This window comes from Anguilla anguilla, chromosome 5 (assembly GCF_013347855.1).
Source record: "Anguilla anguilla isolate fAngAng1 chromosome 5, fAngAng1.pri, whole genome shotgun sequence".
NCBI lineage: Eukaryota > Metazoa > Chordata > Actinopteri > Anguilliformes > Anguillidae > Anguilla > Anguilla anguilla.
In genome coordinates, this window is record NC_049205.1 from 7,164,755 (window position 1) to 7,192,646 (window position 27,892).

General features: G+C 46.8%; 1 protein-coding gene across 6 annotated transcripts in view; it reads left to right on the forward strand.

Annotated features, from left to right (window-relative positions):
* Positions 1-27,892, forward strand: part of lingo2b (leucine rich repeat and Ig domain containing 2b) — a 265,280-nt gene that overhangs the window by 206,720 nt on the left and 30,668 nt on the right. The window contains exon 1 of one of the 6 annotated variants that reach the window (XM_035420067.1): positions 22,498-22,733. The exons of the other annotated variants lie outside the window; for them this stretch is intronic. The gene's annotated coding sequence lies outside the window, so the exon portion shown is untranslated. Of the gene's footprint in view, positions 1-22,497; positions 22,734-27,892 lie in introns of those variants that run through there. 6 annotated transcript variants of the gene reach the window in all.

Here is a 27,892-nt window from a genome sequence, read left to right on the forward strand (position 1 = left end):
TTTTTTTTTTTTTTTTTATGAAGATGCTTGCTTATATATTTATTTAGCTTTTTATTGACGACGCTGATGTCCTACGCTCACCTCTAGAGATCTCCAGATGAATCAACAAAGGAGTGCAATTCATTTCCTCAGCTGATTATTCTACACGGGAGTCAGTCACTCTTACAAAAACCGGAGCATCCTGCTACATCGTGTACATATGAGGACTTGTACGCGGGCTCTCAAAATAATAACGATAAAAGCATTTCTCTGCAGTTTAATACGCTGCAGCATTGGAAAGCGGAGGCAGTTTGCGTGTTGTTTGCCGGTGTATTGCGAAGTGCTGCGGTGTTTTGATTATGTAATTTGGTTTGACACACGTGAAAGCGTTTCTCGGCTGCGTTTCTCGTCGGGAGGTTGAGCTGCGCTGTTGCAGGGGTCTTGCATCAGCTCCCCGCTCACGTTGCACCAGGTGCAGCCCCGCGCGCTCGCACCTGCGGGTTCAGCTCCGCGCGGAAACGACGGGCGCCGCTCGTAGGAGAACGCCCGTCCTGACGACGACGTCATCGCAGCCCCGAGGGACAGGACGGGAGCGCAGGCCGGTTCCCCGAAGCTGATGGCCCGGGTCTCGAGCTCCGTCAGCCAATCACGTTTCGGGAGTTGCTGGGGCCACGCCCCGGTTCTGCCCGTGAACCGCTGCCCGCGTAGGGCGGGGCTGTCCTGCACTACAAGGACCCGCCAACTTTTCTTTCGGCTCCATCGCCCGCCGCACACACACACACACACACACACACACACACACACACATTCCCACCCACACACACAGGCCGTCCTCCAGCTCATAACGGCCCGCAGCCGCGGAGTGGGAGAGGCAAACACGGGATCTGTGTGTCCTCGTTATTGCAGTGCGCCGCTTTAAAACGACACAATATGGGCGGGCGTGACGTCTCATTCCTCCGCCCCAAAAAAAAGAACAGGTGATGAAGTGCGAGGAAGGCCAGTCTCCACTCTTCACGCGACCCTCTGGAAATATCGCGCCTCCAGTGAAAGATGTGTCGACTTGTGGGCTGGGGCTGCTCTCCCTCTGCTCTCTAAATACCTCCTGCTTTATTATTTTTTTTTACAATAGACCGCAGGTGAGATTCTGAGCTGATGGAAGCAGCCCGTGAGGCTCGCGTCGGTGTCCCGAGGTGTGGAGCCCTCACCTGGGGTTTACTGTACCCCCACCCTGCGTCTGTTTGTGCTGGTTCAACAGCCAAGCCACTAAATTAGTGTTTCATTAAATTAAGAGCCTTTTATGGTTCTGTGTTTTTTTATTTATTTATTTTTAATCAGATTGACTAATGACCTCATATTAGGAGAGAGTTATGAGGCCTAATTTTATGGGGGCTCAGAGTTAAGGTAATTATTTATGCAGTCTTGCCATGTAATTAGGCCTTTATTGTAAAAAACAATAAAATAAAAATCCCGCAGGCCATCTGAGAGGACGTAAGAAGCAAAGGCGAGGTGTCCAGATGATTTCTCGCTTAACAAAATACGGCTCGATTGTTCAGTCAGACATTTGTGTAGAAGACCTGACCTTCGTTTCGAAGACAGACTCTTAAATAATGAAGAGCGGGAAATAACAGATGGCGTGCGGCTTATTAGGGGATATATTTCACTTACGTCGAAGCGTTTCATAACACGAGAGCCCCGTGTTTCTCACATATCCATTAAGCTATCTATCCACAAATATCCGAGTCTCTCAGGATCCAAGGTGCCTTTTAAAAAGCTCTTTACTCGCAGAGAAGAAACTGAGCCAAATGGTTACATTACTGAAAAAAATGTTCATTAAAAAAAAAAAAAAAAATGTTTTTCGCCAAATATTAACAAAAAAATAAAATGTCAGGTTCATAAACAGGACATGCAAATTTTCAGTTAGGTTGACCTAGAAATGCTCATGCATAGCCGCAAATGCTTACCTCTGCCTTTTTCACATTCTAAAATCGGTCACCTTTAGACTGTGGATGCAGTCAGGGGAAGGGTAAAATTTCTGCTGCGCAGACACATATTCCTGGCGTGATCAGGGGGCGGTGGAATCCAAGGAGAGCCGGCGTTTGGACCGGAGCCAGCGATAAGGGTTTGCGAATCCCGTCTGCTTTTTTGGGGTTGCACGGTTTCGTTGTGGAAGTGCGTGCTGCACCGCCAACAACGGGAACGGGCTTTAAATTGTAAATTTCTGCCAATGGGAGAGGGACCATACAACGCCACCCACACCGCATGCCATTTTGTTCCCTCAGGCAGCTGTGGGTGGATGAAACGTGTTTTTTTTTTATAAGTCCTGGGCATATGTGTCTGTTTGAGGCTTTTGGGAAGATTTGCAGGGATGGCAGTATTTTGACACCGTTTTTATTCGGGAGTTCTTCTCTGAAGCTGCAGGGTTCATTTGAGGAGAAGCCTTGCTGATGCACCCACCAGCCATGGGAGCCAGTCTGACTCACAGTAAAGCAAGCCTTAGCCTTGCTGTTAGAGGGTTTGTGCTTGCGTGTGTGTGTGTGTGTGTGAGACTGAGAGTGTGTGTGTGAGTGTGTGGGTGTGTGTGTTTGTGTTTGTGGGTGTGTGAAACTGGGAATGTGTGTGTGTCTGTGGGTGTGTGAGACTGAGAGTGTGTGTGTGTGGGTGTGTGAGACTGAGTGTGTGTGTGTGTGTGTGTGAGTGTGTATGTGTGCATGCAGGCATGTGCATGTGTAGGCGTGACTGCATGCATGCACGTGTGTGCATGAATGTGTCCGTGTGTGTGTGGGTGTGTGTGTCTTAAATCAAGCTTTATTATCCTCAATTTTTTATTACAAATACATTCTAAGCCATATATTAAATGTAAACAATACTCTTCCATCCATATAGTATAACTGAACTTGTCAAAATATTCATATGAGCATAAATCTTTAAACATTTTCAAAGCATTGCAATTCACAGTCAGGGACAAGGCCTTGGTCAGGGACAACAACAATTTAAGCTCAGCCCAGACCTGTGCTTTAAGACACAAAAGGCTGAAACGCGTTATTCAGACTTGCCTTTCCGCGGGGTGTTCGAGGAGGATAATCTGATATCACTTCCTGATTAAAATGATAGTCTTGTCTCAGCTGAGTATCTCAGGCGATGCAGTGAATCAAAGCAGGAGAAATGCCAGATGTCTCGTCGCTGCTGAACACAGGGATCAAGTCAGGAGCCCTTCTGCAAACACACCTGAATCTGTGACATGACTACGCACTTTAGCACCGGCAGCTCAGTGATTTACATCCACTACACATGCGGCGGGCGAACAGAGAATGATTTATTCATATTGAGTTTACAGCTTCGGCTAGAGCGCATTCGTTTAAATTCCATCGCAGTCACATTAGAATTAATTTCAACAGCCACATTAGAGGAGCTTGGCTTTGTGCTGAAGCACTGGTGGTCCCCTTGAATAGCCAGACAGCCAGACACTGGTGCTCAAAGGCTGTTTCAGTATAATTGTGTTTTGAGTGTAAGAGAGGTAGGAATCCCTGTTTGGGGGTGGGGGTGGGGGGGGGGGGGTATGTGTGGGTGGTTCATTCTGAACCCCTGCCAGCTCCCTCCTCCAACCCTCCGCTTGTCTGAGTGTCTGTTCTTCAGGAATGAGGAGATCGGAAGAATGCAGTATAAGAACATAAAGATGATGCACCATTATGACAGGCAGGCCACTGAGGCCATCTAGCCATGTTCTTCAGTGGCGTCAGCTGCCAGGACAGGGGATATAAAGACTGAGGCCTCCTCCATCATCACACCACACCTTTTATTCCTAAAGGGCTGGGTTTTCCATTCCAACATTAATGACAACCCCTGTTTCAAGATCACATCTCGCTTGTGTTGTCTGAACGTACGGCCTTCTTTGAACATTGTGTGTTTGTGCATGTGTGTAAGCGCGTAAAATTACACACTTTGGTAATTTCTCTGGGAACAGAGCCAGTTGTACTTCAACAGTCATCATTTTCAGATAAAGTGCTTTCGTTCTCTTGACCTTTGATCCATTTTCTTTCTTTCTTTCTTTCTTTTTGGGCTGATCGGTGAGCGACGGTCTTCATCTTCCCCCGCTCACATCGGGCAGCGTCTCAGTTTATTTAACTCGGGCTGACGGGGCGCGCCGCGAGCCTCCAGATGTCCCCTCTCGTTAGCGGGGGGGAGAGCAAGCTGCCGTATGGGCGGAGCTTTCGGCGAACGCCTCCGCCCGAACGAGCCGCTCGTGACCGCGCGCGTGACTCAGCGCCGCCGCCGACACCGCCGCTGACCCCTGCTTGACCCGCGCGGCGTCTCGACGAGCGCGTTTCACAAAAACAAAACCAAACAAAACAAAACCCCTTTTTTTATAGGCGTGAGGGATTTGCTTGCCCCGTTTCCTCTTCCGCTTTAAAGGACTGCCACGGCTTTTGAAAAGGGGGGCTGTCGCGTAAACGAAATCCCGGCAGGGCGGGGTACAAAGCTTTTCCGTTTAAACGCTTTAAATACCACACGGGCCCGAGCCAGCCAGGCTGAGGGAGTCTTCTGACAGGTGATGATAAACCAGGGATATCAGTTTTATAAATATATATATATATATATATATATATTTTGTTTGTTTATTTGTTTGTTTGTTTGTTGGTTATTTTGCGTGCGGGAGAGTGTGTGCATATCTTTTCTTTTCTCTTTTTTTTTTCTCTGTTTTTCTCCCTAAGTATTTGTTTATGTTTAAGACGACAGTAGCACTTTAAGACGACAGTAGCACTGGTTCTAGCGCTCGGTGTTTTGGTATTAGAATTGATGCGTTCTCGGGGCAGCACTGAGTAATTAAAGGGGCTGAATTTAAATAAATCACGGCCGTAAGCAGGCAAGGAGAGTCAATTTGCCTCTGCCTGCTGTTTTGACTCTCTCGCACAAAGCAAACAATGCAGGTCGCTGGAATAGACTGCCATTTCGCTGAGTACTTCACGGGCAGGCATGAAAAGACACTCCAAAAATATGCAAAATGAGTACAAATCCAGCGCACCATTAAAGCTTATTATTATTATTATTATTATTATGGTTGTTGTTTTGTTTATTGTTATTATTAGAATTATTATTATGTTGGCTTATTCTTAAGGAGACTCCCAATGCTCCCTCTAATTTTCCCGTCCCTGGACATGACCTTTTCCGTGGGGAGAATTGTTGTGGATGACATTTCCATATCAAGGTCTATTGATTGGAACATCACTTTTTTTTTTTTTTTTTTTTTGTTCAGGGAGGGGCTCTGTGTCTATCCCGAAGCGCAGTGTGGGTATTTATCTTTTTTATCATCCAGCCGCCAGTGACAATCACACGGGGAAGGAGACCTGATTGCAGCTGATCCATCTGCGCAGAGTCTGGCTCGCTGATGCATGTTAGGCCAAAATGTCATCCGGGTCCGGGGGGAAGGGGGGGTGGGCGGGGTGCGAGGGTGTCGATTTAATCGGCCAATGTCTGCATATGTCTGCGCAGCCATAATAATTTGTGTGGAATGGCGAATGAAAAGAACATCACTGTGGAAAAAAAGTAATAATAAAAGATGATGATGATAATAAGAAGAACAACAGTAACAGGAGTCATACATTTCAGTTCACATTTTTCTGTCTGATGTGCAGTGCAGTTAGATTAAATAGCGGCCTTGTTGTTCCCTGAGTGGGAATCTGACACATTTCAGTAATGTACCGAGAGAACCTGAGCAAATATACCAGCCCTGTGTGGGCTACAGCATGCAGCATGAAGGGAACTAAATAATGTAACAATTGATGCCTACATGACAGTTGTTTCCTGTCTTCTGTGTAGGAGGGTATTTCAGTTACATGAAATAAATCAATCCAGACATGTCGGGCATTTTGAGATCCGTTATTCTGTTTTTTTTCAAAGGAATTCTCTTCCTTCAATCCTCGCCCCCAAACCACGTGCGGGTGATTTTGAGTTATAGTCCCGTGCTACCTGCAGGTCATCCTGAGTTATAGTCCCAATCCCGCCGCACATCTTCAGCTCCTAAGGCGGGTCCGGCCCCTGCTTCTGACTTTTATTGCATGTGCTGTTTTTATAATTATTATTTCTGTAAAAGGGCTTGCGGCCTGGAGCAGGCGCAGTGTGTCTTGGGGGGGGCGGGGGGGGGGGTGCGTAATCTCTGCCTTCCCTCTCACTAATGCCGGCGGGGAAATTCACCGGGGGATTTATGACGCTGGGCGAAAGGCTAACTCACCTGTCCAGGAGAGATGGGATCAGGCTATTACACACCTGGCTCAGCATGGACCCGAGCTATTACACACATCACAAGTGCTACTGCCTCCACTAAACTCCGCTTGACTGACAGTGAGTCTGCAGGACTGGGCCTTAACACTGACACTGAGTCTGTAGGACTGGGCCTTAACACTGACACTGAGTCTGCAGGACTGGGCCTTAACACTGACACTGAGTCTACAGGACTGGGCCTTAACACTGACACTGAGTCTGTAGGACTGGGCCTTAACACTGATACTGAGTCTACAGGACTGGGCCTTAACACTGACACTGAGTCTGTAGGACTGGGCCTTAACACTCATACTGAGTCTGTAGGACTGGGCCTTAACACTGACACTGAGTCTGTAGGACTGGGCCTTAACACTCATACTGAGTCTGTAGGACTGGGACTTAACACTGACACTGAGTCTACAGGGCTGGGCCTTAACACTGACACTGAGTCTGCAGGACTGGGGCTTAACACTGACACTGAGTCTGTAGGACTGGGCCTTAACACTGACACTGAGTGTGCAGGACTGGGCCTTAACACTGACACTGAGTCTGCAGGACTGGGCCTTAACACTGACACTGAGTCTGTAGGACTGGGCCTTAACACTGACACTGAGTCTACAGGACTGGGCCTTAACACTGACACTGAGTCTGCAGTACTGGGGCTTAACACTGACACTGAGTCTGCAGGACTGGGCCTTAACACTGACACTGAGTCTACAGGACTGGGCCTTAACACTGACACTGAGTCTACAGGACTGGGCCTTAACACTGACACTGAGTCTGCAGGACTGGGCCTTAACACTCATACTGAGTCTGTAGGACTGGGCCTTAACACTGACACTGAGTCTGCAGGGCTGGGCCTTAACACTGACACTGAGTCTGCAGGACTGGGTCTTAACACCGAGGTTCAGATTGAACCACGTTTTTAGCCAGAACAGGGCAGGGCAGCACATAAAACAGATGAAAATGTGCATCCAAACTTTTTATTTTTATTTTATTTTTTTTATTGGACGAAGTGTTGTGGGAGGTGTTTACCCCCTTCAACAGTTTTTTACATCCTGATGCTCAAAGCTTGGAATCGTAAACATTTTTTAAAGGGTTTATTATTTTTGATCTACACAATTAAAATAAACACCGGGTTATTTTGAATGGATAAGTGTTCCACCTTTGCTGTAGCACGCCTAAGTACCTAAATTAGCGGCGCAGAGTCCTATTTGAATGGCTCTGCGTAGGCACTGTTTACACTTAAAGGGGACACACAAGCGTTCACACCTACCAAAACACAGTGGGCAGTGAAAACAGGCTGTGGCTACACACTTCAGTCCCATCCAAGCACGCAGACACACCAGTGCCTGAAACAAGCCAGCTTTAGCTGCTGGGCCTTGTGAGGTCACTGCAATAAAGATGAGCCAATCAGCTCCTCCCTTTGCCTGAAACGACCACTCAGGAGCAGGGCGTCCGGGCTCCACCCACCCTGCTGCCCGTCAACATGCTCCGCCCCCACCCCGTCCCCGCCCCCACGCATCACTTGACTGGCAGCCAGAGAATGGTCATTTAGGGGCCTGCAGAGCTCTAACTCTACCCTCTCTGTTAAGACAGTCCGCTCAGAAATCCCACTGGAGCCACCCCCCCCCCCCCCACCCCCCCACCCCTCCCTCCCGCTCTATTCATGAGCTGCATTATGGGAAGAGGGCCTTGCGGGAGCGTCGCGGCGGCGTCCTCTTATTAGCTGTCGAAATGCGGGAAGGAAACTTCTGTGCCCGCTTCAGAGCTTCTCCGCGGCCAATCGATGGCCATTTAGAGCCCCTCTTCTGTCGATAGCAATTAAAGGAGTTCCCCGCGCATGGCTTCTGATTGCACACGTGGCTAACTCACGCTAGTGATCTTGGATTAGCGAGAGCCGCGTAGAAGGGAAAGCCTTCTTACAGCTGCATGCTTAATGCTGAAGGAATTACACGATCGTTCTTCCATACTCAGTACTACACCAGACCCACTACTTAGTACCATACCAGACCCTGTACAAAGTCCTACACCAGCTTCATTACTGAGAACTGCACCAGACCCTATACTGGGTGCCCGACCCTTTACTCAGTACTACACCAGACCCTGGACTGAGTACCATGCCAGACCCTGTACTGAGTAGCATACTAAACTCTGTGCTGAGTTGCACATGAGAAACCATACTGAGTACTACACCAGACCCTGTACTGAGTACTATACCAGACCCTGTACTGAGTGACACACTAGTCCCTGTACTGAGCTGTACATAAGATCCCATATTGAGTATTACACCAGACCATGTGTGAGAAGAATCTATGGGATCATTTTCTTTCGGAAGGATGTTTCTCAGTACTGGTGTTTTCTTCTCTATCACAGCGCTTCTTCATTTTCATATGTTTATCCCCATTTAAAAAGAGGCAAGCTCACTCACTCTCCTTCTCTCTCTCTGTCTCTCTGTCTCTGTCTTTCATTTTTTTTCTATCTGGTTATTGAAGCATTGATGCAGTTAAATGTTAACTCCACAGCTAATATTGTTGTTTGTTTCTCTCTCCTTTTTTTATTTTTTTATTTTTATTTTTGCTTTGGTACCTGCCCGCCCATTCTTTGTCACGATGACACCGATGACAACCGGCAAATTTACGATTCAGGTAAGTGACAGCTTTTACCCCCGTCCCACTGCTGCTGGAGCCCTGTAGGGGTGTGTTATATAGAGACTGCAGACACACACGAGCGCACAGAGAGTTCCTGTACCGCTGCTGTTCTGTATCAGAACACTGGGTGCGGACAACATTTCACACACTGCAGTCAAGGGCTAGCTGAGAACCAGGGTTTCAATTATGTGAGAATTCAACAAAAACATGGAGACGTCAAAGTGAACATGTCTGAAGCCTCCAAGATCTGTCCATTTCCAACATTCGAATTCAGTCTTGTGGATATGAAACACGTCCTTCAGGTTTTGTTTTTTTTTTTTCTTTTCTCCTCACTGTGGTCTGATTGATAGACCAGATGTAGATGCGAGAGCTTGCAGTTGCCATGGTAACCGCTGGGACCAATGACTGGATGGCTGGCTGGCTCTGTTGCCTGGTAGCTCTCTGCATCTTTGTCAGTAGAGATGAAGTGCTCTTTGGTTTCGCTGGATCGAATCAATATTTGTTCATGACACTGGCCTGGGTTCGATCAGCACTAGTCTTGTGTGTGACTTATAAATAAATGCAAGTGCTTTTTCTTCACAGATGCGGCTTGTTGAGTAAATATTGGTGATTGCTGACCTTGGCAAACTTTGTTTGAAAGGGGAAAAGCAAAGAGTGTGTTTGTGGGGGGGGGGTTGTGAAATCTTAGGATTTACTACACTATGGGTTATAAATCCTGGTTCTGCACAGCCACAGAATCTGCTGTTTTTATTATTTATTTATTTTTAATTGACTAAAACTTAAAATTGGCAATCAATTTAGGCCTAGGTGAAGTGAGTTAATAAGTTAACTGTATAATCAGCTGCTTTAATTGATTAATGATGTGCTGAGCGAATACAAAAAAAAACAAACTACCCTGAAGCCCACTAGCATCAGGATTATGGTCCTGTTATACTTCAAGTACTCACATGCACTCAAATGTGAGCCGGTACCTGTTAAACTCACATTATCACAAACCGCTAATGCTAATAACAGAGCCTGAGCCCCAACTACTGGCGTTTAAGCTAACGCTAATTTAACAGCCTGAGCCGCAAATAGTGATGTCTAAGCTAATGCTAATTTCATAGCCTGAGCCACAACTACAGATGTTTAAGCTAATGCTAATAGCATAGCCTGAGCCCCAGCTTGTGATGCCTAAGCTAATGCTAGTCACATAGTCCAAGCCCCAACTAGTGATTCTTAGGCTAATGCTAATGCCATAGCCTGAGACTCAGCCAGTGATTTCTAGGCTAATGCTAACTTCAGGCAAGCCCCCGCCATCCACACTTTTCTCGGCTCTGTTTCGGCATGTCATTGTTTCCTGTTTCCCGCTGTTAAAATTCCTGCAATGCCCCCTCGCAGGTACCCCGGCAGGGTTTACAGCTTGTAAGCACTAAGAAACAATTGTGACAACCGGCAACAAAAAAAACAAAACAAAAAAACAAAACACACACTCTCAATGTACTTGAGTGGTGTTAGTTTTTCTCCGGAGTAGCTAAAGTGCCTTCATGCATGCGCGCTAGCTGAAAGAACAAGCTGGGTTAGCGGTCGACGTCGGAAGCTCCTGAAACTCGCATAAGAACGCAGCTTGACGCCGCGGCTGCGGTCCCGCCGCACGAGCTCACCCTGCTGCGAGTACCTGGAGATGTTTGTGTGCTTATTGGAGTGATTTATTTTTTATTTTTTAATTACGGTTCTGAGATCATCAGTGCATCTCAGGGGTTGGGGGGGTGGGGGAGGGGGGCAGGCACAGGGGGACCCTCCCCAGCAGTGGGGTAGAACTGATGTGCGGTACCGGGCTTCAGCAGTAAAGTCTCAGTCACGGAACAGGAAATGTAAAATGCGATGCACTCGGCTGCACTTACGAGCAACGCGAGGCAGAGGCTGTATTCCACTGAGGCCGCGCCTTGCTTCTGCACTTAACTAATGGCCTGCTGTGTTCTCATATCATTGGATGTACCCGGTACAGGAACTAGTGGCTCGCTCTCACTGGAAAGCTCTGCTTTGTCCGGTGCATGGGAGCAGAGGGTTAGGGTTGGGAGGAAAGGCTTTGCCAGGTGTGAAATACCAGGAGGTTAGGGCTAAGGGGGGAGAGGGGGAGAGGGGGAGAGGGGGGCGGGGGCGTGGGGTGGTAGTTGTGAATTGGGCTGAACCTTTGGAGCATATGCCTCGGTGAGAATCATACGCTTTGAAAGTGCAACTTCTTCGCCTTGAAACTCTCAAAAGGATTCTAACTTGACCCAAATAAAAAAAAAAATCTGGGGCAATTCATCATCTGCTACTATTATCACGACTGTTATCATGTATATTAAGTAAAGCTCAAGCCCAGTTTAATGGGAAATTACTTCAAATGCAACCCTTTCATATATTACAGTTTCCCGGTGAAGCTTTAAGTGAAATATCCTGTGTCTTCAAAGAATCTATTATAAACCTGGCTGAAGTTCCACTGCTGTCCTCAAGGAAAACCAGATGAATTTCAAAATCAAATTTCATGGACAAATTCAACTATGTGTTGATAATGGTGATCTAAAACAGCGGCGCATTTAATGTAGAGGGGCAATATGTAATATTTAATGAATATTGCCACCAGTTAAGTTATTTTAAAGAAATCTTACCGCCCAAAATGAGGATCGTATATAGGGCACTGAAGCATTAACAAAACACAGATGTGTACCGAAGGAGGATTTGGTACGTGTTTCAGTTCTGAGACGGGGCAGATTTTTTGCTCCCCCTAGATAACGGGTGAGAAAAGGATTGGTGCCCTCTAATAAACAACCTAGCGATCGTTTTGGATAACACCAAATACGTTCATACTTCTGTGTATTTGGATTCTTTCCAACATTTGGCTGTACTATCATATTAATATACAGGACCTTACCATTGTGCTTAGTGAAGTTTAAAAGTTCTGAAACAAAAGAATGGAGACTCACTTATGATCTTTGTTCATATTTGCACAGTCTGTGACTGATAATATTCATTGCGGGGGGGGGGGGGGGGGGGGGGGGGGGGGGGGGGGGGGGGGGGGGGGGGGGGGGGGGGGGGGGGGGGGGGGGGGGGGGGGGGGGGGGGGGGGGGGGGGGGGGGGGGGGGTGTGGGGGGGGGGGGGGGGGGGGGGGGGGGGGGGAGGAGGGGGGGGGGGGGGGGGGGGGGGGGGGGGGGGGGGGGGCTGTAGTAGAAGTGCCCAGGGGTCTTATTGTCAGTTAAAGTGCTAGTATTGTCCCAGTTGTGTGCTAGTACTCATAACCCTAATACTGTCTGCTAATGCTCAGCACCACGCTGACCTGCAGTTCGGTGACGTCATCATGAGACCGACTCCGCCCACCTCTGTGAAAGCCCACTACCACCCCCTGCAGTCAGGGAAGGGGGATACACATTAATAACTATTTTTATGGAGCAGTGTTTATAAATGCGCAATACCCAGGCTAGCAATGTAACATTTTGCAAATATGTTTTACGTTGTCAAAATTTGCAATAACACTTGGTGGTAAGTGGGATGAACGTTGTATTAGTCTTAAGTGCTTCCAATAAAAAAAAAATTGTAAATGTAAATATATGCCAGCAGAGCTGGAATGGGTTGCTCAGTTGAGAGAATAATTGTTTTAAACTGGCGGGACTGTTCTGCAGGTAAGCAAAAAACACTCTCAAGAGCAATATCTGTCCATCCCGCCAACTGCATTATTCCTCTTTTATCCTAATTGCTCTCTGATTTCTACAAATTGCATGCTGATGAATTATAATGATGTTACAATAATGTAGCATCGTTTTTTAGATCAGTTTGAGAGTACCAGGCTAATTCCATCGCTGTTGGCCTGTACTAAAGGAAAGTGCTTACTTAATCTCCAAATCAATCCAGTTAATTTCAAGTCAATGTTACACCACCGAGGAATGTAAATGATGTAGAAATGGAAATATATTATTATTATTATTATTAGTAGTAGTAGTAGTAGTTGTTGTGGTAGTAGTAGTACAGTATATGCTTTCTCATTATACAGATATAATAAAATATACTTTATACAGATATAATAAAATATACAGAATATATGACTGTGGTCCTCCTGTGAGCATTTATAGAAATATGCTCAGTGTGCCAGTGTGTTCTGAATGCCACTTAGCATGGGAATGCACTCAACATGAGTGAAATGTGTTCTCAAACTTTCTTTAAAGTGAGTGTGTGAACTCTCAGAAGGGTGAAGCGGTTGGGCTGTTGTGTGAAGAACGCTGAGCTCCTACCGTACCTCCACAGACTCCACAGGAGAGGAAAGCTGGTTAAAACTCGCCGGTAAAAAACGTCGGTGTAAAGGCGGCCACCAGGAGGACTGAGGGAAAGTGGCGGGATCATGTGATGGATGAGGCTTTGTACCGGCTCAGACAGAGCACTCAGATCTGCCTCTCCAGCCAGTTCGAAATGGTTTGGCCCCGTCTGGCTTTCTGAAACGGCTGCCGTGCGTTGGCATCCGTGCTGTGTGTGTGTGTGTGTGTGTGGGAGGTGGGACGGGGCTGAGCCTGCCGGCCGGCCGCCACCATGTCAGCCAATGAGATTTACAGTTTTCAAAAATTAATTTTTAATTTACATAACTGTTACCGCCCGCCCGACCGTCCACCCGGCCCTGTCCCCCCATGCTGAGGGAGGGGGGGAGGGAGGCAGGCGACCCTAAAACGCAGATGAAGCGCGGTTCGACCGCGGAAAGAGAGCTCGCTGCTCTGGCCCCGAGAGGAACTCTCGAGTTCCCCCCCCCTAAATTGGGACATAAAGTGGTGGGAGAAAAAAGACCCTTCCATTCCTCGGAACGCAGCTTCCCAGTTAGTGGAGAGAAAAAAAAAAAAACGAATAAAGTGATACTGAAATTCCAAGCCCAGAAAATGGCATCATGTGGGATAAAACGTGACAGCTTATTGGTTAAGCCTGACTGCTGCTCGTCATTATTAAGGCACCTGCGGAGCGGCGGAGTAGACGGATACAATCTGTTTCTTTCCTACACCTCCTACACCCCTTCTTCTTTACTCTCTCCTCTCCTTCCGTCATCCTTTCTTTTTTTTTTTTTTACACCTTCTCAGACGATGGGATCCTTTTAAAAAAAAAAAAAAGAAAAGCCCGCCCTATCGTTTGAGAATCTTTTTTGGTTTCGACATAATCCCCGCTGATTCCACTTCAGCCCGTTTCTTTTTTTTTCTTTTTCCCCGCCACAGCCGAGAGGTCCCCGCGCCTGTCGGGCCGAGGGAGAGATCGATGGGATTCGATACGCGTAATTACGCGGGCGCTTTGTGATTTCGGCGACTCCGTCATCGCCGTTAGCTTAGCGGAATGAGTTTTACAGCCCGACTGGCTGTCGTCTCCACTGAGAGAGAAAAAAACCAAAAAAAAACCAAAAAAAACAGGGGGAGGGATTATTCTGTGGAGGGTGACGTCCCAGCGTGACCCCCGGTAATCAGCGAGATGCACCGTACGGCGAATTCATCACTCACTGCCAGCATTAAGGAAGATAAGGACAACTCTCCTTTTTTAAAAAAAATTAAAAAAATCACAACAGCTGCGTTATTAAATATGCTCTTTTTGCAAAGAAGTTAAATTAATTCATCTGTGGCCTGATACAGATTAGGAGGCCCACGTTTCACAGCTGGTGCTTACAGTTATGAGCAGAAATCTGTGATATAGGAGTTAATTAAGAACGCTTACTTTTTTTTTTCAAGTCGTGCTCATAATCACAGAATTGAGTGCCAGAGATTAACCTTTTCATGTGTGCGTATGGATTCAGAGTAAATTATGGCTCGTGCCCTGTTTGAGGAGATAAGCAGCTCTGACCTTTGCTGTCCCCCACCTCCCCCCTTCCCTCCCATCTACACCCCTCCCCTCCCTTCTCCTCTATACCCCACCCCTCTCCTCTCCTCTATACCCCTCCCTTCTCCTCTATACCCCACCCCTCTCCTCTCCTCTACACCCCTCCCCAAACTCTACAGCCCTCTCCCCCTCACAAACAGTGGGGCCGCTGTCCGTCTCCCTGGCAACCTTCCCTTCTGATAATAAGTGTGTATGTGTTGTGTATATGTGTGTGTGTGTTGTGTATATGTTTGTGTGTGTTGTGTAAGTTTGTGTGTGCGTGTGAGTGTGTGTGTGTGTGTGTGTGTGTGTGTGTGTGTTGTGTAAGTGTGTGTGTGTGTGTGTGTGTGTGCATTTGTATATGTTGGCTTGGGTGCAAAGAGGACTGCATTAATTTGCCACACCGCAGTGTGCAATTCATCAACAGGCTGCCGTTTGACAATGTTAATGGATGTGATAAGCGCTGCGCTAATTGTCCAGTGAGATTATATCGCACACAGCAGGATTAGATGCATGCATATCAAAGACCAAGAGAGAACAGAGCTCTGCACTATGCCTGAATTAAACCCCTCTGATAGACCGTGGTCTCAGGCTCACCTTTACAGGGTGTGTGCAATGGCAAGGTGATAGAGAAAGGGCGAAATACCTAAACTTGCACGTTACTCGTTGTCGCACAAGGCACTTTGTCTTCAATTGTCTTCAATGTTCTGTACTATAACTCCTAATATTACGGTGGCAAACTGCTCTCTCGGGTCAAGCTCCATCACTGAAATCCTTTTTTCCGGTGTGTTGTGAAAAGGCCCGGTTGTAAAGGCTACTTTTTTAGTGCTCTTCGCCGCAACTAGATTTGTTGAAATAGTCTGTTTTCCTTCGGAGAGGACTTCCTGCAGAGCGCCAGCTCTTCCGGAGCCCTGTGCTCCTTGTTTTATCACCCGATGGCCTTTCTCATCGAAATGCAGAACACAGAAAAGCAAACTAGTTCTGCGCTTTTTTCTAGTTTTTTGCCCCAAGCATTTGCTGGGCACATTTGCCCCTTGAATTTGTTTGCTGCATTTGCCTCTTGCATTTTAGGGGTGCGTTATCCTCTTGCATTTGCTGAGCGCATTTGCCCCTCGCTTTTCCTGGGTGCGCTTGTCTCATTAGTAGCTTCCTGCAGGATTGTGCTTATGCTGCACGCTGACGCTGAGGCATGGGAGCAGAAGGGGAAAACAGCAGGCATCATTAAAAATGGAAGGAGCCCCGGTGCATCGTGGGTAGAGACAGGTCTGCGCCTCAGCACCGTTGCCGCACACAGCAAACAGAAACCCGGCGCACTGCGTGGAAACAGGAGCTCAGATTTATGGAGCTATTGCTGACATTTCTGCACGAAACTGTCACGGGCTGCTTCACGCGGGAATGGCCTCTCGCTGTGTCTGGTGCGAACGTGTGTTATGTGTACTGCAGTGTACCTGGTCTCAGGTGTGACCTAACACATGACGTAACATCCGCGCCTAAAAATCTATGCAAAGCTCATACGAGCGATGCATAAAAATGGCACGCTTTGCTAATTGAAGGCGCTATGCAGGCTTCTAGAAAGCCTCAGGACCAGTGTGGATAGAGAGAGATCGGATATTAATGAATAAATATGTCCCGTTTCAGTTTGTTTTCGGCGCCAATCCCTTTTTTATATTTTCCCTCCTTTATTGCTCTCCTTTACTGTGAAAATCTTTTGCCAAAGCCTCAAATATTTATCAGCGCGGTTCGGATCGTTCCGAACATCATCCGGGCGGTGTTTTACTGTTTTACGGTTACTTCCGGACTGCACACGGTGTTCAGGGTCTTTCAGGTGCTCGTGCAAACGTGGAGAGACAAATCACCGCACGCGCTCTGTTTTAACGGGCCTGTGTATCCTTCCCGGGTCATATTAAAAATGTATCGATTTTTGCGAGCCGACTGTTTTTGTAACACTTAGCAGCGCACGAGTATGAAGTCTGAAGTGATTATCCGTGACAATGCTTTTCGCAGTCGAGGCACTGGGACCTGCGCTGGGAAACTGTGCTTTTGATGTGTTTTGACAGATCATAAGATATTCAAGGACGGAAAATGTTCGTGTGTCAACAAACAGAATAATGTATTCGGAATTTTTCTTTCCATCTCAGTGCATTAAACAAAAAAAGAAAACAGTGAACATATTTATTTTTCTCTAATTTGGCACTCAGTCTGGAATATGCAGTTATGGCCAAGTATGCTAACCTATGATCAAATCCTTTCATATTTGAATGTTGTCATCATGGCAAGCAAAAAATAAATAATAATAATAATAATAATAATAATGAAATCAGCAGTGATGTTAAAATAACAAATAACTTTTGCATTAAAATGTGAATTGATTACATAAATGAATCCTAAATTAAATAACATAACAGCAGAAAGAGAGAGAGAGAGAGGGAGAGAGAGAGAGGCAGCAGAGTCTGGAAAGTAACAGAGATGAATGATTCATCCATCCATATTGCTGTTTGTGTCCTTGTTACTGATGCCCAGATTCAATCAAAATTAGTCCTCACTCATAAATGCTAATTGCTCTCTGCACAGACACAGTTTGATAGGTTAATTATGTTAATCACTAAACTCTCCAAATTGTGCATGTCTGGCACCTGAATTTTTTATTCCAAATCAGACATGGTCTCAAATGTCGATTTATTTCTGGTCTATATGACTTTATCCCCCACTTTAAAATATGGTCGAGCGAAATAATTGTGTATAATTATGGAATATCGGGGTGCAGGTAACAGGCTTTTGATGTGTGTAAAGTATAAGGCCAGGTTGCTGTACTGGTGCAAGTCTCTGGGGCACCTCTGGCCCTGGGGGGTATAGAGGTGTTCTCCCTGGCTCTGTGTCCCCTTTAAATATAACACCAGCTGTATTACATCATCACTGTATTACATCATCGCTGCATTTCGTCCATGGGCACCAGTCAGCTGCCTGCACAGGTTTTACTCAAAGACCACTGATAATCCCCATAAAGTTAACAGGGACGTGTGCTTGCTGTGATAAACCCCACAAATATAAAGGGGGAGTGCGATTGCTGTTTTCTGTGATGATAATCCCACTGCACTGGTGGGGCAATCCCAATTAATTCAACAGGGAAGTGTGCCTATTGTGATAATCTCAATGAATTTAACAGGGAAGTGTGCTTGTTTTAATAACCCCAATTAGTTTAATAGGGAAGTGTGCTTCCTGTCATAATCCCAATTAAGTTTCCCGAGAAGTATGCTTGTTGTGACAATCCCAGGGAATTGAAGAGGGACATAATGTGTGTTTGTGTGCTGTTTTTTATGGTTGTCCTCATTTCATCGGTGAGGAGTAGTAGAGAATGTTCCAGACCGAATCTTTAACCTGCGGTTTGCGTTGTGGGAGCGCGGAGGCTGGCTCCAGACGCTGCGAACGCGTGATTCATCCTCTGCACTGCTTCAGCCAGCGGTGCTTCCTGGCAGCGGCGTGCATATTAAAAATGAATGATGCTCTTCTTCGCCGAGAGATAGCATTTCCCTTCACAGTCCTGGCTGGCTGCCCCCCCCCCCCCCCCCCCCCCCCCCGCACTCCATACTAACTTTAGAGTCTTATATAATTGTCATTGTTGTTGTATTTGCATTTTTTGTTTTTTTTATTTTTTTTGCTGGGGAAAGATAAATAGCCAGGATAGGTTTGTGCTTGTTCAAGCACTTCACCCTAGCCACTGAATTTATCATTTCCCTTTCTGCGGTGCAGTCAGTATAGACTGCAGGATCAAAAACAACAGGACATAACTGAAAAGACCAAAAGAATTTTCAGATACTGAGCATCGGTCCATCTTAACTATAAGTATTGTGCACTGATTTGAATATGAAAATCTACTGTAGTTATTTGTATTCTAGAAAACAAAGTCTGCTTTCCTGGACACTCACACACACACACACACACACTCACGCACACACCCATACACACACACACACGCACACACACACACACATGCACACACACTCACACATGTGCACACACACATGCACACACACACACACACACACACATACAGACATGTGCACACACACATGCAGACACACACAGGTGCACATACGCACACACACACACACACACACCCTCCAGCACAGCTTCCCGGGTGTGTCCTTTACCATCTGCTGGCTCCGCCTTGGCCAGCTCTGACGGCTGATTGGTTCACTGCGGGGTCCGTGATTTCACTGGCAGTCACAGATAGAGATGGTGGAGTTAATTAAAGGAAAGCCTGCATGAATATTCAGCCAGGTCTCCACTATTGGAAGAGGATAGTAGTGCACTGTAGTTCATTCACAAACCATGCAATTCCCTCTTCTGGACTTGTGCATTTGCTTGACTTCCAGGGCAAGAGGATGACTGCACTCATTTTTGTTCCTTTCACACAAGTAGCCATCTACATATTGTGCATGTATTAAAGCATGCACACAGACAAGCATGCACACATTAAAACATGAACTCAGGCAAGCATGCGCACATTAATGCTTGCACACATGCAAGCGTGCATACATTAAAGCATGCACACACACAAGCATGCACTCATTAATGCATGCACGCAGACAAGCATGCCCACGCTAAACTATGCAAACACACAAGCATACACACATTAATGCATGCACACAGACAAGAATGCACACATTAAACTATGCACACAGGCAAGCATGCACACATTAGACCGTGCACACAGACAGGTATGTGTGCATTAAAACATGCACACTGATAATCATGCACTCATTAATGCATGCACGCAGACAAGCATACACACACTAAACTATGCACACACACACACGCATACACACATTAAAGCATGCGCACACACAAGCATGCACACATTAATGCATGCATGCATTAAAACATGCATACAGGCAAGCATGCACACATTTAATCATTCACACAGACATGCATGCACACACTAAAATATGCACAGAAACAAGCATGCACACATTAAATCATTCACACAGACATGCATGCACACATTAAAACATGCATGCACGCATTAGAGCATGCACTCTCCTATGAAACACTGTGTCTTTTCCCTCCCAGCTTTGTACTCATTTTAGACTTAATTTCCATTTAATATAACGAGCCTCTATCGTTACGTAAAGGGCACTCTGGAGGAAGAGCTGGCCTATGGTAGCGGAGGCTGGAGGGATTCTCCGCTCCTGTGGTCTTCTCTGATTGGTGTTTGCACGCCCTTTTCCAGCAGGCCTCTCCTGGTGAGACTGGGAACCTGCCTCTCAAGTCATCTTGACTCGGAGGGCAGCAGAAAAAAAAAAACCTCCAGCAGGAACTGCAGCAGCTGTCTTGGAGAGGGACAGGCCCTGCCCTACTGTAATGGCTGCTTTACGTCCAGCCCTTTAGTGACAGATTCGGTCATGCATCGCTGTGGGATTCATTCTTTTTCTTTTTCTCTGTTCTGTCACACAGAGCATTTTGGAAGTTGTTTCTTGACTACTATGGCTCAGGGGCCTGTGCAACTGCATCACAGATCTCTGTGCTGGTCTCCCTCCCCATAGAATCCAAACTGATCTAATCTGTGAGCTGATCTCCCTCCCCTGTAGAATCTAAATGGCTGGTCCCTGTGGAAGTAGATGGCTTGGACTCGCTGGCAGGAAAATGGCCGTTCCTCCATCCGGGTTTTGCTTTGATTACCACGGCAACTCCTCCACCTGCAGTCTCTGAGGGCGGCGACCCCCGTCCTGCCCCGCCCCCTCCCGTGGAATCCCTTCCTGATTCGCCCTCGTTACTCGTTTCCAGGTCACTTTTGGGCGGTTATCGGGCACGGCTGTTCCCAGGAGAGTAGCGGGGATAAGGGGGGGTGCAGTCTGAGGACCTCCTCGCATTTGTGAAGACTGCAGCTCCTCTCTGTCCTTCAGTCGTTCTTGGGGATCGGCATTTTAAACCTGATGCTGTTATGACTCCTCATCCGACTGCTTCTCCTCCTCATTGGCTGTCTCCTCCTCAGGGGGGGGCGGGGGGGGGGGGGGGGGGACTCTCTCATCCAGCCCCGCACCTCCTGCCATGATCATTTGCCCTTTTTCATTTACAAAAAAAAATAAAAAACCCTGACCAAGGATTGTCTGAAAAATGAATGGCGGCCCGGCGGGCGAGCAGAGCGGTGTCCTGGGGTTCTGAATGGGCTGAAGAGGCACCCGTGGGGATAAAAGCCATCATGGCCGCCAGTGCAGTGGGAGTGCTTGTGCTTAGCACTATATTTAAAGCCTTCCATTTAACTGCATTAGGGAATGACATGAATTAGCAGCACAATAATTTGCCTTTCCCTCTTACTCATTATTAGTCGGAGACGTGATGCATATATATATATATATATATATATATATATATATATATATATATATATATATATATATATATATACATATATATATATATACATATATATATATATATATATATATATATATATATATATATATGGAGAAAGATTCCTCCCACATCTTATCAAAGCCGTATTGCATTAAGTTAATATTATTGAGGTTCTCATGTTCTCAGCAGGGTGAAGCCTTCCTCTCACTGACCTGCTCCCGCTCGCCCCCCCTCCCACCCCCCCCTCCCATTAGGGTCTCCTGTGTCACCCACGCAGGCAGCCTCTGTGCACTTTCAGCACACATCTCACTACTGCACCTGCTGCCTGCAGAACTGCCTAGTCAAGTGCTACTGAGAGAGAGAGAGAGAGAGGAGGGAGAGGGAGGAGGGAAACAAGAATGAGAGAGAAGAGAGAGAGAGAGGAGAGAGAGAGAGAGAGGGGTAGAGAGCAATACAGAGAGAGAGAGAGAGAGGGGTAGAGAGCTATACAGAGAGAGAGAGAGAGGGGTAGAAAGCGATACAGAGAGAGAGAGAGAGAGAGGTAGAGAGCGATACAGAAAGAGAAGGTTTCAAGTATAAGAAACCGATTCAGATATAAGGGGGAAAAAAACGTTTGGAAAAACTGCAAATCCAACAGAAGTGACTGCCCCTACTGCAGCTGAATACACATGAGCCTGACTTAACCCCAGGGACACTAAACCCCCTGCCTTAACCCCAGGGAGTGACCACAAACATCACCTTTATTATTTATTTATTTATTTATTTATTTATTATTATTATTATTATTATTATTATTATTATTATTATTATTATTATTATTATACTACTGTCATTGTTGTTGTTATTTGTACTGGTATACACTTTATCAATATCTACTGTATGTATGAATTAATTTCTGCCAAATAAGCATTTTTGAATTTGAATTTGAAAGAGACAGCTAGATAGATAGATAGATAGATAGACAGTAAAGCGAGACGCAGATAGAGAAAAAGAGAGAGAGAGAGACGGATAGAGAGAGAAGGCGGAGGAGAGGACGGGCGCTCTGTCTTAGCGCAGCCAGCCCGGGTGCTGGGCGAGGCTGATGAAGAGGTCCCCGGGGGGGCGCGGGGGGGGGGGGGGGCAGAATGTGTTTACTACAACAGTTTTACCTGCAGTACTGTGTTTAGTTTGGGCGCTGAGTGAGCCCTGCAGGCCCATTAGGGCGTAATGGGAGCGGCCCCCGCCTGCCGTCCCCGGGGGTTAATTAAGAGCAGGAGGCAGCGCCCCAGGTGCAGCTAATCGCCCCGCCGCCTGAACCTGTCTCTGCCGCGGTGTAGCTGCCCCACCCGCGCCCTCGTGCTAACAACGCCACCCCTCCCCACCCCACCCCACACGCCCGGCGACTCCGTCCGGCCGCTCTCCCGCCCCCCTCCGAGCTCCGGCGACCGTCGTCCTCGTCCGCCGCCGCCGCCGCCGCCGCCGCCAGATCAGAGCCGGGCATCGGGCCGCTCGCGGCGGAACATCGAAGCGCCGCGGCGCTAATCCGGAGAGGCTTCCTGCTCGCTCGCCGGAGGAGCGGAGAGAGAGAGAGAGAGAGAGGGAGAGAGAGAGAGAGACCTCCGCCCGCGCGGCGGGGACCCCTGCGTGTGAGGGACACCCGCCCGCACCCCCGAAACGCAGCGGTAAGAGCCCCGTTTCTCGCTCCCCCGGGCCTCCGGGTGGTTTACGCCGCCGTGTTGACCGTTGCCGCGGATTCCGCCCGTTACCGGCGGCGACACGGCGTCCGGGTTTTTTTTCCCCCGTCCTCGCCGCCTCGCTGCAGCGTATCCACACCGGAGATCCGCTGTCGCCAGGGCGAGCTCCACACACACACACACACTCACTCGGTCCTCCACCTCCTCCACCCGCTCGGCGCAGTCTATAATGATCAGGTGGCGGTCTCACTGCGGGGCCGTGGTGTAATTACTCCCGATCCAAGATTACAGGCGCTGGAAAGGAAATTCTAAAGTCTCTGCTTTCAGATTCTGCTGAGGAAACAGATGTGTTGCAGTCCTTATTTTCTGTATACAAGTTGAAACCGAAAGGCGCAAGCCTGTTTTGCATCCAGCGGTGCCTTTTAAAGCAAGCTTGGACACGGCTATTCCTCTCTGCTCTCTGCTTCCCAGGGTCCGCACAGGCTGTGTGCCAGGACACCTGGGATTTTTATTTAGGATGTGCTCGTTTACTCTGTCAGCAAGTAATATTACTTTCCAGCACATTGTTTTTTTCCCTCCTCCTGTTCCGACTTTATTTCACCTACCACACAATAATGTGTCCGCGAGACAAAGCTCATTATGGTTGTGATTGTTATTTCATTTTTTGTCTTGAATTTCAAGTTTGTTCTGCCTCCCTGTAGGGCTACTGGGCCCATGAGGGTTACAGTGTCTGTAGGGCTACTCTACCCTGCTCCTGGAGGGTCTCAGTGTCTGTAGGGCTACTCTACCCTGGTCCTGGAGGGTCTCAGTGCCTGTAGGGCTACTCTACTCTGCTCCTGGAGGATCTCAGTGCCTGTAGGGCTACTCTACCCTGCTCCTGGAGGGTCTCAGTGTCTGTAGGGCTACTCTACCCTGCTCCTGGAGGATCTCAGTGCCTGTAGGGCTACTCTACCCTGGTCCTGGAGGGGCTCGGTGCCTGTAGGGCTACTCTACCCTGCTGTGGTTTGCAGCATTACTGTTCACCAGCAGTGATCTGTAACTATGTTGTGGCATTACTGTACTACAGTAATGATGTGGTACCTTATCAGACCTGTGTTTTGTAGGTAGTATTGCTGTGCACAACAGCTATGTCTAACTGTGCTGTGGCATTAGGGTGCACAGCAGTGATGGTTAACTGTACTGTGGCATTACGGTTCACAGCAGTAATGTGTAACTGTGCTGTGGATTAGTACCCAAACAGCTGCAGGTGTTTCAGTGCATCTGAAGGTTGTTCTATAAATAGCTGCAGCCCCATCCTGCACATGCTCTGTGGAGCCCTAACCAGGGAATCCTCCACAAGTTTGGCAAGCTTGTTTCCAGCTTGCAGACTTTGACCTTTGACCTTCGTCTCATTGAAATTAGCATTTTAAGCGGTTAATTTGGTGGATGCGTTACCAGAGCTGTACTTTATCATCAATCCCCGGGATTTTTATTTATAACATTTGTTTACATGCTTCTTTGGAATGGTTAGTTTTTGTTTCCCTCCTAAATTCTGCTGCAGTAATTGTGTGCTGTTTTGTGTCAATTAATGATGTTTCTGACATTTGGCCTGGTAAAACCATGATGATGGACGTATCGGAGAATGAAAGAATGAAAATGTTTACCAGGACAGAGCATGGTACTGTTTTCTCTTCAGCACCCATGTGTGACCGTATATCTGAGCAGATCCCTAAATACATAAATAATTCAGCACGTGCTTTTTCAAATAAAGAAGAGAAAGAAAGTATATGGCTTGAACAGTATAGATTTTTGGACAGGCATATATTACAGTTCAGCTAGAATAAAATGTGGTATTACAATATATAAATTGTATCGATAGATAAATAATGATGTTGTAACTATCATAACTACACGTGTACCATTTATTTCACAGTTTTTATAAATAGACCTGAAAAATGCAAATTGAAATGGTTAAGAAGGAAATCGCATTGGTTGTTTGAACAAAAGTTCATGTACAGTACATGAACAGGCGCACCCTGTTCTTTTCTGTTTAAAACAGCGCTTGCATTCATGTAATTTCCAAGCATGTCAGAACAAATCCCCTATGAGAGTGTAGTTAGTGGTGCAGACAGTGGTGTTATTTATGCATATCTACCTCCCTGGCCAATGTGATTACGGTTTTTACTTTTCTTTCTTTGGATTCTTTTGAAATTAAAGTTGAGGGAGTGAGTGGCAGGATTGAGACAGGACTAAAATGTAAAAGCCAAAACATTCCTAAGACGCATCAACCCCAATAGCAGGATAATACTAAAAAAAATATAAAGTGAGATGTCTTTCATTTGGAGAAAAAAAAAAAGAAAAAAAGAAACGTTGACCTGCCCTGTCACAACGTTCGCGGAGCACATGCGGTTGCTCTGCGGATTTCACCGCTGTCCGTGGTTCTGAAACGGCCTCGTCTGTCAGTTTCCCGCGAGGCAGTGCAGTCCGTGTCTTCAGCACCCTGGACAGCTCATTAAATCCAACACGAACACAACTTCCCGTCTTTTTCCGAAGCGTCTCGGGTCCGGCGCGTTCCCCGTGATGCGTCCTGGCAGCGGTTGAGAGGGGTAATTTTCCCTTCGTGCCGCGGCCTGCATTTTGGGCAGGTAATTGAAGGGTGAGTCAGTGGGAAAGTGCCTTGTAAAATTACAATGAATAGAAAATGTGGAGTTTGAAGGCATTTGGAGAAATCTCTTCTTGAACTGTGACAAGCTGCTGAAGACAGCATGTCCTGGACAGACTGTATTATGAATCAATATATCAACGGATTTATTTATATTTGTGGAGAGGGATTTCGTGGAGATCCAACTGCATTTGTAAAAAAAAAAAAAGATATATATAACCAATCAGCAAATTTGTCTTTAAAAACAAATCTTGTCTGTGGACATTTTCCAGAGTGATGAAATAGAAAGATAAAAAAAATCAACTTTAAGCCAATTTTGGAAACACTATAAAATGTTCTAGTTTTAAATGTGTCTGTTGTAAAAGGCTGAACCTCTGAAAATGGTGGAAGGGATATAAGAACAGCTCTGCGTAAATATATAGAAAAAATGAAGAAAAAAAAGAACAATCCAGCACTTTTAACTAAGGCTGTCAGGTCCCACGATTCCCTGTTCTACATGCCATTTACGAAGATTAAAAATGTCTAATTTGGGGCTCCCTGTCTGATCCGTGGAACATTTTTTTCCAAACCCTTGAGGCGTCCTCGTGCATACAGAATTTTCATTTCACCAATCTCACGATAGATTAAGATAATGTCTGAAACATCGTTTTAGCCATTCAATAACTTCATGCTTAGATCAGACTTTTACACAGTGCGTGTTTGACTTATTACCATATGTCCACACTGCCAACACCCTCTGTCAACCCACCACACACTGCAGAAAATGAAAGAATAATTGTCCGAAGACTGATCTGATTAAAAGTCTTTAAATTAATACTGAAGATTCATTTTTTTTTAAATCAAATCAAATCGAAATGTATTTGCATAGCGTGGTTTAGAAACGTTTGTCGCAATACGCTTCACAGCAATGCCTGACCTGAACCCCCGCAGTAGCGAACCTTTAAAGCAAGCGTTTCTAATCAGAACGCCTATTTCTGGCATAATTGTGACATTAAGAGGATACATCGCCCCTCATTAGACATGTAAAGAGTCTAATTAAAAACAATTAATGGCTGGTTATACTTGAAGAATTGTAATTATGGTTGAAAAGCAAGGCGGCATAAACAGTGTGGCTTCAGAAGGCGGTGTTTGGGGGAATCTCTGCGCTGATTTGAAATCAGAAAAAGATGAATTAAAATAGGTGTTGTTGTATGTCACTGCGAGAGAGATTATAGCCCTGACTGCGATGTACAGGATTGCATAGAAACTGTAAGGGCCGGTGTTTGGGGTGGAGGGAACATGAGCATTGAGCAGAAAGCCATACTTGCTTAAGTCTGCTGACAGTGCTGCCAGTGGCAGGTGCTTGTAGCCTGCCCGGGGGTACCTTAGGTGCGGAACTCCAGGGGCGACGTTATTCCGCACATCAATTATTCATTAGGCAGAGATTCCAGCGAGGACCCGGTGGCCGGCAATTCTCAGGTCTGGCGAGTCCGTGTCACTTCATTTGCATTTAAATAACGCTACGCGTGACCCACATTCTGCCGCACCAATGGGATCGCGAGTGAACCCCGGGGCTTCTGCAGAAAAGGGCCAATGGGCACGGAGGATAGGCCAGACGCTAGCGGAGGAGACGTAGCTGCCATCCGAGGAAGCTGGCATCAGCGGCAGTAGCTGTGCATTAACCCCTGTCCTTCTGCGGTCCTTCCCCTGCTTGTCAGACAGTCCACAGGTGAATCAGGAAATTGAGCCAGTTGCCAGGGGAACTCCCGTCAAGTTGTCAACCAGGAACTGTGAAGGAGGGGGAGGCGGGGCTGGGGGGTGGGGTGGGGTGGGGTGGGTTGGGGGGGATATTTGATTCATTTTCCCATAAATCTGCCTGTTTTAAACTCGCCATCTGAAAGGCTGCAAACCCAAAGCAAGCACAAATCCACTCAATCGATCTGTTGAGGTGGGGGAGGGGGGGGGGGTGTGTTTTTGCTGGGGTTCGAGAGGGGGGTCAATGCTTCCTGCTCACGCTTCTCCTGATTGGCTCAGTGGTCGGTTTGGTCGATTGCAGCTGCAGATTGTTGAATTGTGAAGTAGGGCGAAGGATCCCTGAACACTTCCCAGCTTCTGTTTAATCAGATCAATGTGTTATGGATTTCTCTTTAAAATAAAAAAAAAAGACAATAACAAAAAGAAAAAAAAAACTGCCATCCACAGCAACAGTGAGAGCTGGAACACCCCCCCCTAACAAAGCTCAGGATTAAGGTCATCCAGGCAGAGCTCAGCGTCCAAAACAAAACAGCTATTCAGAATAACATTACTCACCTCAGGCCAACCTCCACAGGCCACTTCAGTATCGACCTCTCTCCTTAATAAACTAAACAACAAAGAAACAGCAGGAGCAGGCTGATGACTCTGCTCCGGTGCCACCCCCAGGAAAGGGGCAGCATGTTCCCTGCATATCCCCGGCACTTTCCCAGCATATTCCCAGAACATTCCCAGTGTATTCCCAAAACATTCCCAGTGTATTCCCAAAACATTC